Raw genomic sequence first — 12034 nt, forward strand, 5'->3', positions numbered from 1 at the left:
AACTCAAAATAACAATTTAAAAAATGTCACGATCCACGAAAAATTTAAACTCGTCTGTCTATTCCAATATTATTTCTGAGGTAACAAAGACAGACACTGACCTGCGGCGCTTTTAACGTTAACTCACCATTGACTGATTGATTAGAAATATACTGGCGTCGCAGTTCCGACCTCCACCTACACCGCCTTCGACTCTATATATAAATATATATATATATATATATATATATATATATATATATATATATATATATATATATATATATAGATATATATATAAATATCTCTATATCTATATATGTACATATATATACACATAATTATATATATATATATATATACATGCAAATAATTAAATATATATATATATATATATATATATATATATATATATATATATATATATATATATATATATATATATATATCCTCTATATATAAACGTGAAGGGTATTTGATAAATATAACTGCGTAAGTAATTATTGTCTCTAACACTGATAAAAAAATATATACATATTTTAGTGCATTGGTTCATTTGTTTGATGATGCGGATAATGAATTCCCATTACAAAGCAAAATGTTCACCATATTAAGACACTAAAAAAAATTTTTTTGACAAATATTAGTTTATATTTATGAGAAATTTCTTTTGTTGAATTTCTCTTATTGGCGTCATTATCGTCCTTGATTTATTGAAATTAAGCCATGAATATTGTAACAACAGAGTTCCTCTATTTAAATTAGTCAAGTGGCCATCACAGCATTCTAAAATAACATCAGTTTTACGTGGCTCACTCAGAGAGAGAGAGAGAGAGAGAGACAGAGAGAGAGAGAGAGAGCAACGACGGAATAAGATTAGATGTTTGTATGATACAGGTCAAATGTGGGCGGGTGAATTGAGCGTGTAGGCGTGGCTTTGCAAAGAAATCGAAAGGCAGAATCATCATAGAAGAGAGAGAGAGAGAGAGAGAGAGAATGCGTATATAAAGTCGGAAGAGGAGTAGTCACTCAGCCACTACCCACCTCGCCATCACAGGACCAGTAGCAAGAGCTTCTCTCTCTCCCACTCTTTTTACCGCCAACACCTCAATACATCACATCCCCTCCTAAGGTGAGGAAAGAAGGAAGACTGGAGGAGACTTCCTCCTCCTCCTTCTACCCCTTCTTCAGGTATTCCCCGACAGCGTCGACGTTAACTTACATTGTGACTGGCCGCTTTTTGCCCCTAGACGCATCTTTGGTTCAGATTGCTCGCGAGTCGCGCTTAGACCTATGTCATCATTCTATAAGTTTTTAGTTATAACTAAGTAATCCAGTCAGATTTTAGACTTATATAAATGAGTATTTTACCCCGTCAGTATAAGAGCGGTTTTATTTTGGTCACCCATTCAACATAGCAAATATTATCGTCTCTGGGACTTCATATCTCTAGCTCAAAGTGTTACTCCCGAAGTGTTGAAATCTCTCCCGAAAAACGACATTAGGTCTAGAGCCGTGGCCGCACATTTTTAAATCGGTGCCAAAAAAAATTTCTATGCGTATGTGCTGTGTAAAAAAAAAAAGTATTTCATTTTCGCGAACGAATGATATTGAACTGAAAAGCTCAAAGTATGAGAAAATTCTCGTAACACGGCAATTGTTCTCGTTACCGACGGAGACAATCAGATCGCATAGAAAACGTATTCCGTCATTTGTGATTCACACTGTTTTAACGGTCTTTCAATCTCGGTACGAATCTCCACTCAAATTTCGGGACGGAATTGCCATTAAATACGTCAATTTTTCCTTCATGCAACTCTTATCAGATACAACCGCTTCTTCGTCGTCTTCTTATAATTCTTCCACCCGTGCGTGACCTTCCCATTCTAATCCTCAATGGGGAATAACTTTATCGTCATTAGCATTTTGATGAGAATTTCTTTTACAGGTGATGGAATAACTCTGCCTCTGAGACGCTAGGTCCGGGTCCCCCCCAACCATACCCTTCCAACTCTCTCTCTCTCTCTCTCTCTCTCTCTCTCTCTCTCTCTCTCTCTCTCTCTCTCTCTCTCTCTTCCCCGTTTCCCTCCTCATTCGCTCCCTGCCTCCATCATACCCCTTCCTATCTCCTATTTGACGCGTAACTTTTCATCCATTTTTTGATAAATAAAACGTGCCAATAAAAGTTAAAAATTAGACTCAACAAATTAGGATATGTCTGTCTGCTGATAGAGATTATCTCTCTCTCTCTCTCTCGTGTAGCGTGTAGATTCCATGTTAACTTGGAATTGTTTCTATATTTCAGCCGTTCTGTTAATATACATTACCTTACTAAATGCTTGCTATCTTTACGCACGCGCGCAACTGAACATACGCTCTAGTACATATTAAACAGCACGCCAAACCGACAATTCTGAACATCCTTACGTGTATATATATATATATATATATATATATATATATATATATATATATATATATATATATATATATATATATATTAGAGAGATTTTCCGTAAGGCCTTCAGCTCTATCATTAGTTATTATCCTGCTTCGTGTGCTGATAGAGCGTATTATCGACGGGACTGATAAATTATATAAATCTATCAATAATTTATTTAGTCATCCCCATATGTAAACCTGGCGGGCATTCTTGTAAAGCGGCTTATATTGAGGAAATTAGAGAGAAATATTATTATTATTATTATTATTATTATTATTATTATTATTATTATTATTATTATTATTATTATTATTATTATTATTATTATTATTATTATTATTATTATTATTCAGGAGATGAAGCCTATTCATATGGAACAAGCCCACTACCACAGGGGCCAGTGACTTGAAAGTTAAGCAGTTATATTATGTGTTATCTCGATCCTATATTTCTTTGATTTTTATTTCTGTGCATTTGCATCATTGGGATTTAATATTTAAAGTTTAATAATTTCATATTTCATATAATCCCAATAACCAATTTTTTAAACGCATTTCCACAATCCCCCATCGGACATGATATATTTACTAATTATTATTTCTGCTGTTTATATTATCTTCTTTATCTTAATATTTCCTTATGCTCATATTTCTCTTCCTGTTTTCATCACTGTTGAAATACTGTAGTGATGATTGGTAGGATTCTATCTATAAATTACCCGTAATTAATAATAATAATAATAATAATAATAATAATAATAATAATAATAATAATAATAATACCTTTATTCCACAAATTTACAGTGGGTATTCTTATTCGTTTATCAAATAATGATGCATGTTATACGAACTTATCAAGACAATATTAATGAATGTAATTTAGAATAGCAGTGGTGAAGTTAAAATAGATAACGATAATCGGGAAACTTTCAACAACCCTCAGCGGTCTGGTGACGGCGGCAATGATTTATAGTGAGGGCTGAAAACAATGGGTTAAGTAAGACGAAGTTTAAAGGAAAAAAGTCCATGAATATAGTGAATGGTGACGTCTGCCAAAAAAAAAAAAATGAATTTTAAGATCCATGCGGAAGAGTCAAATTAGTTTTTCAGTTTGAGAATAACAGCAAAACAAAAACAAATAAATAAATAAAATAAAATTGTCTTGGGGTGTCTACCTGCAGTTAATTATTACTTGGCAAATTTATTTTCGGAAGATTTGCGGAAAATTTTGTTGTGGAAGTTTTTATAGTAGGTGCGTGGGTGGGTGTTCTATATCGGTGAAACGAAAAATAGGTTATACATATATATATAAAATCTTTGTATTTTTTTAAATTATTACTTGGCAAATGTTATTTTATAATATATATTTTCGGTAGATTTTCGGAAAATTTTATTGTGGAACTTTTTATGCTGTTTATACCATCTTTTTTATCTTAATATTTTTCAATTCTTTATTTCTCCATTCAGAGAAAAAAAATTAATAATTTCCTACATAAAAACGTTTTAAACTATCGTCGCGTTCGCCGATGTTAAATACTTCAGGTAAATGACCGCTAATTAGTGTGAGTAATCTATTTGATAAATAAGTAAACGACAAAGATAAATCGGTTAATAAACGTTTTAATTAGGTGATTTTAACTTCGCATTACTCAGTTATCGCTGTACCTGACATTCACCTCATATTTAAATTCTCAAGCTGAACTTTCGTCGCTGATGGAGTTGATACGTTTTTCTACAGAAAAATAATGTTAATCTTGGCGTCATTCACCTTTTATTATTTACTTACGTAAAAAATAATGATTTTTCATTATCCACTTGATCTTATTCATTAGACGTAGCATTATTAATGGCCACTGGATTTTGAACAGGTCTTGAAAAATGGAAAGAAGTTATTCACCATTAAATTATTTCATTGTGATGTGAATATTACCACAGGTGGATTAGTTAAAATAAAAGGGGTAACATATACACTTAAATTATTTTCAGAGTTCTAATAATAATAATAATAACAAAATTAAGAAGAAAGTATCACTCATTGATGTGGCAATACCATGGGACACCAGAGTAGATGAGAAAGAACGAGAAAAAATTGATAAGTATCAAGACCTGAAAATCGAAATAAGAAGGATATGGAATACGCCAGTGGAAATTGTACCCATAATGATAGGAACACTAGGCACGATCCCAAGATCCCTGTAAAGGAATCGGGAAAGACTAGATGTCGAAGTAACTCCAGGACTCATGCAGAAGAGTGAGTGTGCTACTAGAAACAACGCACATCGTGAGAAAAGTGATGGACTCCTAAGGAGGCAGGATGCAACCCGGGACCCCACACTATAAAACCACTCAGTCGAATAGGATGACTGTGATAGACCAAAAAATAATAATAATAATAATAATAATAATAATAATAATAATAATAATAATAATAATAATAATAATAATTTATTTCATGAAAAACACTGAATGACCTGAGGCACAAGTTATAATCTCCAACGTGTTTTGAGATATTATTAACTAGACGAGAAAGATACTGCTCTGAGGCATATATCAGAGATTAACCAGCTTAAGCGCAGGTTTACATTCCTATCCTCCTAAGGGATTTAGTTCAATTGAGCTAAAGGACGTTTTTATCAATTTAAAAACACTACAGTAAAGTATTTAACAGCATCCACTCAGATGCCGCGGGTTCGCGTCACCCCCAGGGCGATGAAAAATCACTGGCTCTGTATCTTGATCAGTTACTGTTGCAGTGTTGAGGGGGGTCTGCCGCGGTGGGAGGTTGAAACCAACATTCTTTGGAAGCTTAAAGAATTTCAAGCCAGTGGCCCCTTTGGTGTGCTTGTTCCATGTGAATAGGTTTCGTCTACTGAAATAATAATAATAATATAATAATAATAATAATAATAATAATAATAATAATAATAATAATAATAATAATAATACTCTCCAGGTAAAAAGAGATATCCCAAGCACACAGTAACCAAGAAATTTCCTCACCAAAACACTTCTTCTTCTTCTTCAGTTTTCAAAGATTTCTCGAAGTTTTGTGATCTTGACGTTTACGTCAAAGGGTCTTGCGTCGATGACAGTTGGCTTTTTGAGGGCACAGCGTCCTTCTAATCTTCGCTGTTGATATTGTCGATTATAATTCTCGTTCTCTTAATCCCGGTAAGAAGAGTTTATCTACACCTTAGTGCGTTCCATCGAAATCTAGGTGAGAAGTTTGCGCTCTTATGTACCAACACACTGACGCAGTAATCATTTGCGCTCTCGGAGTAAAACTCATAAATCAAACAGCCGTTTGCGCTAACGGAGTGAAACTCATAAATCAAACAGCCGTTTGCTCTGAAGGAGTGAAACTTCTAATCTACGCGGTATGAGAAATAATCTCACAGTTTAGATACCTCCGCCGCGTATGGAAATTCAACATTGCTTGAATATCACTTCATTTCTTGTATTGCCGCTGCTTTTAGCCCATCCGGGGGGTTGGGGGGGATTCTTGTAGGCAGAAATTGCCCAGGGAAGCGTCTCAGTACCTGGTGATTCCTTCAGGCGTAAACCTCATCAACAGCGGTCACTGAACGCAGCTCGGTTGCTAGATCTTGCTACAGGAACAGACGTTCCAATGGAGTCGTTTGTCCCGCTTGCAAAACTAGAAGAGGTTGCGTATCAGGTTATAGAAAGCTTGCTTTGGACATAAAAAAAAGCTTTCTCAAGACCGTCCACCACAGTTTCAGTTTTATTTACGAGGCGCCGTTGGACGAATCTTTAGTGGACCCACGAAAGTAGAGGAACAAAGACGTATAAATACGATTTTACTAAATAACTACTGGTCCGACTGAGCAGACTTGAGTGCTGCATACAGGGTTTCTTGTGAGGCTCACTGTAGGTGATGCTATAATTCAGCTTTCATCCGCCCGTGTGGTTTGCACCACTTGCTTAGCTGTTCAACTTTCCTAACGTGGTTTCGCGTTAGTCGTTACGTTTGTTAAACTACTGCTTCGATAATAATAATAATAATAATAATAATAATAATAATAATAATAATAATAATAATAATAATAATAATATCGGTTTAGTGTTCAGAGCTGGCCTCTGATTGGCTGATTATGACTGCTGGGAGCCAATGAAAAATAGGGTCGATTTTTAGGAGCCAATGAAAACCGACCCTATTTTTCATTGGCTCACAGCAGTCATAATCGGCCAATAATAATAATAATAATGTAATAATAATAATAATAATAATAATAATAATAATAATAATAATAATAACCTTTAAGAGCACAGTAAACCATTTCGCTTGGATAAACGTGTACCGTCCACGTAAACAACACTGACATTATTATTCGTCTTGCCATTAGGTAGCGTGAACAACGCAGCGAACGGATTCTTTCATTATTATTATTATTATTATTATTATTATTATTATTATTATTATTATTTGAAGGAAGCAGACCCTCTTTCAAACAGGTCTTACAGAAAAGGATGGCTGTATTTTGCGAATTTATCTTATACAGGAACTTTTCTATTTTCCTTATAATTCGCTTTTCAGGCTCAGCGATGTTGGTCAACAACTGGCCGATATTCATATCGTTGAGAAGGAGAGTGTGTAATGCGGGAAGTGTTTTTATTGAAATACTCATTAAAAAATCCGTAGATTTCTTCGTGGTCTCGTTAGGAAAACTTAAAAGATCCTGTAGAAGATACATTCGCAAAATACAGGCATCCTCATTATTATTATTATTATTATTATTATTATTATTATTATTATTATTATTATTATTATTATTATTATTCAGAAGATGAACGCTATTCGTTTTGGACAAGCCTGCCACAGGGTCCACTGACTTGAAATTCAAGCTTCCAAAGAATGTTATGGCGTTCTTTTGAAATAAGTTACTGAATGTAACGGGATATACAGAATGAAGAGATTCGTTATTAGAAAAGAAAAAATGAATCAACAAATTAATAAATGCGTAGATAAAAATGTAAGTAAATTATAGAATACAAGGAGAATTGCTTTAGGGAATTGCAACAAACAAATCACAGGCTTCTAGGAAAACGAGATCCCAGGAAGAAAATATGACACGAAAATTTAAAATAAAACAAAAGTATGATTTGACAGAAATAAACCAAAATGAACGATCTGGCGCGTCGAGCGCAAAGCAAAATAAGCGGCGATGGTCGACGCTCGCTATTTTCGGATGTGGCTTCACGTCTGCAATTGTGTTCGTCACTTTAATTAGTAATGTTCCTCAAGGAAGGGGAAAGAAGTTCTCAGCTGTTCTTTTGATACTGTTCCCTCAATTTAAGCTTCTTTTTTTTTTTTTTTAGAGAGAGAGAGAGAGAGAGAGGGACTGCCTGAATCTATTTTTATTCATCTTGAATGTTCCAGTTATTCAAATAGACGAAATTTAGGTTACAACGAAAAACTGCAAAACAGGTCATTTCACTCCTATTTTGGAAAGTTAAAAAACATATATATTTTTTGTGAATTAAAATAATATTAATGATGATAATTATCTTCGACAATTTAAATAAATAATTTTTTTCCTTGATCTTAAAAAAGAAAATACTAATGATAATTCTATACTTTAATTTAATCATTGAAACTTGCACTATGCGTTCTAAGCTCAGAGTTTCATTTTATCTTAGCGTTTCAAGATTGGATTATAATTTTTTTTAATGCAGAGCCCTGTGGAACGGCTAGCTAATCCATTGCCTCTCTCTAGCCAAGACCCGGAGTAAAGGGAGAGTAGGGCTTCTCCCACAAGAATCTGGGATAACAGACGCAAGAAGAGATTTCCAAAACTTACGTCTTCCCGATATTTTTTTTCATTTTACAGCCTACGAGAATTTCTGTTCCCTAGTAGAAATTGTCAGTGCAATTATCACATCTCAATAATATGCAAACATGATTAAACCAATAATCAAAGAACTAGGACAACAGAAAAAAATTAAAATAAATGATTAACACTAAAATCTGTGCAATAACGAGGACTTCTATTCTCTGGGTTAACTGCGCGACTGATTACTTGATCGACTGAATATTACCTGGCGTAGACACCTAAAGAAGAAATTCGAGTTTAGGTTCAATATCGTTAATTTCTCGGTGATGCAGAAGCTAGCATCAGTGAATGTTGGATCCACTTACAGTTTTTGGACGGGACAGCCAGCATGGGATAAATCTTCCTAGATGAAGCTTCTGTGATGGAACGCAGAAATTTCTTGTACAGCACTGGGAGCACAGTTCAATGTGATGCATATATATATATATATATATATATATATATATATATATATATATATATATATATACATATATATATATATAATATATATATAACTATATATATATAATATAAATATATATACATACATATATATATATACATATATATACAGTATACATATGCATATAGATGTTCCTCTCTTTTACTGTATAGAAACCATGACAGACATAATATCTATACAAAGATAGCATATTCCACTAACTCATCAGTTGACAAAGGCGTGATCCCGGCGCGACATTCTTGAATGTCTTATCCTTTCAGTCATTCTTCATCGTCGTCCAAAATCCCCCCCACCTTCTAACTAATTAAGTTCATTAGTCTGATCTCAGGAAAAATTTTTTTAAACTTTTTTTTTTCTTTAGAACTCTGGATGGATTGAAGCACAGATCACTCTTTGACATAATTCTTTTTCAGTGCCTTCCCCAGCACCGATGTCCTGACGCGTCTTTGTATTTCATTTTTTTTTAATTGCTCGATATTGCCTTAGTAAGGTCAGTGAACCCCCCGCAGGGTTATACAAAAGACGTCTAATGAGATCTAAAATAAGGCTTATGTCGAAAGCACATATTACTTTATTTCCATGCAGAATTATCAATCATCACGTACGCCCTCAAATGGCACCTTTGTTCTGTCAGCCCCCCCTTTTTTTTTACCTGTTCACACCTGCTATCAGCTTTTTTTTTTTTTTACCTGTTCACACCTTCTGTCAAATTGTCAAGACCATTTGGTTTTTCCAAACCTCCACCTCTTCTTCCTCTTCTATTCACAACTCCTCCCCCTTCCTCTCTCCCTCCCTCCCTTCCCTCTCTCTCTCTCTCTCTCTCTCTCTCTCTCTCTCTCTCTCTCTCTCTCTCTCTCTTCGACTTTTTTTAACTCTCCCTACACAAAGTCATCTTAATTCTTTATTTTGGTTTCATTAACTCTCTCTCTCTCTCTCTCTCTCTCTCTCTCTCTCTTCTCTCTCTCTCTCTCTTTTTTTTAACTCTCCCCACGCAACGTCATCTTAATTCTTTATTTTGATCTCATTAACGCTCTCTCTCTCTCTATCCTTTGACTTTTTTTATCCTCCCCAGCGCAAAGTCATGTTAATTCTTTATTTTGATTTCATTAACTCTCTCTCTCTCTCTCTCTCTCTCTCTCTCTCCTTCGACTTTTTTTTAAGTCTTCCTGCGCAAAGTCATCTTAATTCTTTATTTTGATCTCTTTAACACTCTCTCTCTCTCTCCGTCGACCTTTTTTTCAACTTTCCCCACGCAAAATCATCTTAATTCTTTTTTTGATTTCATTAACTCTCTCTCTCTCTCTCTCTCTCTCTCTCTCTCTCTCTCTTCTCTCTCTCTCTCTCTCTCCTTCGACTTTTTTTTTTTACCTTTCCCCACGCAAAATCATCTCAATTCCTTATTTTGATTTCATTAACTCTCTCTCTCTCTCTCTCTCTCTCTCTCTCTCCCTCTCGACTTTTTTTTTTTCAACTTTCCCCACGCAAAATCATCTTAATTCTTTATTTTGATCTCATTAACTCTCTCTCTCTCTCTCTCTCTCTCTCTCTCTCTCTCTCTCTCTCTCTCTCTCTCTCTCTCTCTCTCTCTCTCTCTCCTTCGACTTTTTTTTAACTCTTCCCACGGAAAGTCATCTTAATTCTTTATTTTGATCTCTTTCTCTCTCTGTCTCTCTCTCTCTCTCTCTCTCTCTCTCTCTCTCTCTCTCTCTCTCTCTCTCTCTCTCTCCCCGTCGACGTTTTTTCTAACTCTCCCCACGCAAAATCATCTTAATTCTTTATTTTGATTTCATTAAGAGCATACGGATGAAGGCGGCGACCTCACCACGAGACCGATTGTTCCCCCCCGCCCCCCCCCTCTTAAATATTCTTTGTCGGCGGCCTAATTAGCATTGTGGTTGTAAGAATCCCGTTGTTCATTATGATAGGTGACGGGTCATGAAAGAAAAATTAGGGCGTATTTCTATAATGACGGTAGATCTTATGAAAGAGAGAGAGAGAGAGAGAGAGAGAGAGAGAGAGAGAGAGAGAGAGAGAGGGAGAGAGAGAGAGAGAGAGAGAGAGGATCTCTACTCCCAATTGGGAAAGGCAATTTCTACAGGCAATGCCTAATTAGGCAAGCTTTTTTTTTTAGCGTATACAGGCAAAACCAGACGCAGACTTTAACAACGGCGATGAATTCACACAGACACGACCGAAGAAGAAGAAGAAGAAGCAGGCGTTTTTACCGCCGCAACAGACAACAGCAGACAGGGGCAGCCCGAAAGCTTTTCTCTTTCGGACGCAAGAAACTTGCAGACGAAAGATGATGTATTGGAAGCTGTCAGATTTGGGTGAAATCCTATCTCTGAAGATAGACGATTTTTATTTTTTAAACTAAACACCGATGCACCTTATAACCCCTACTCCAACCCCCCAACCCACTACCTAACCCCACAGAAACCTTTCCCAACTCCCAACCCTTCCCTTTCTTTATCATATCCTGCAATTCCCTGTCTAAATGTAGCGTTTATTTCCATTGCGCATAGAGACTGTTAGGTCATAAGATTTCAAACATTTATCCAAATCTCAGTTACTTTTTTAGTTTTCTAGAAAGAAAACTATTGTGCCCGTCCGCACAATTCCTGTCCACCCTCAGATCTTAAAAACTACTGAGGCTAGAGGGCTGCAAATTGGTATGTTCATCATCCACTCTCCAATCATCAAACATACCAAATTGCAGCCCTCTAGCCTCAGTAGTTCTGATTTTATCTAAGGTTATAAATTTAGCCATAATCGTGCGTCTGGCAACGATATAGGCCAGGCCACCACCGGGCCGTGGTTAAAGTTTCATGGGCCGCGGGTCATACAGCATTAGATAGATCTATTTTCGGTGGCCGAAAGATAGATCTAATTTCGGTGGCCTTGATTATACAATGTACAGAAAACTCGACTGCGCCGAAGACACTTCGGCGCATTTTTACTTATTTTTTTATTATACAACGTCAACATTGAGAAACATTAATTTATTTTTTTATGATATTTAATTATTTTTAGCTTCTATTAATGACTGAAAAAACATAAATTTATTCTTTAAATGATATTTAGTTATAAGTAGCTTGCAGTATTGACTGAAAAACATAAAATTACCTTTAATAATATTGAATTATTTTCAGCTTGAGTGAAAAACATAAATCCTTTTTCAATATTAAGTTATTTTAAGCTTGCATTAATAAATAACTTTGAATTAATTTTCCAAATTACGTATAGCTCTTACTCTCAATACTAAGGCCGCGTCACTAATGTGAAATTTCCTTAAAAAAAATTAAGCAAAGTTCGA

At 35.2% G+C, this 12034-nt stretch overlaps 1 protein-coding gene across 1 annotated transcript in view; it reads left to right on the forward strand.

Annotated features, from left to right (window-relative positions):
* Positions 1 to 1016: 1016 nt before the first annotated feature.
* LOC136849855 (uncharacterized) overlaps positions 1017 to 12034 on the forward strand; it is a 26258-nt gene continuing 15240 nt past the window's right edge. The window contains exon 1 of the mRNA XM_067123337.1: positions 1017 to 1111. The gene's annotated coding sequence lies outside the window, so the exon portion shown is untranslated. The remainder of the gene's footprint in view (positions 1112 to 12034) is intronic.

Source organism: Macrobrachium rosenbergii, chromosome 21 (genome assembly GCF_040412425.1).
Source record: "Macrobrachium rosenbergii isolate ZJJX-2024 chromosome 21, ASM4041242v1, whole genome shotgun sequence".
Classification (NCBI taxonomy): domain Eukaryota; kingdom Metazoa; phylum Arthropoda; class Malacostraca; order Decapoda; family Palaemonidae; genus Macrobrachium; species Macrobrachium rosenbergii.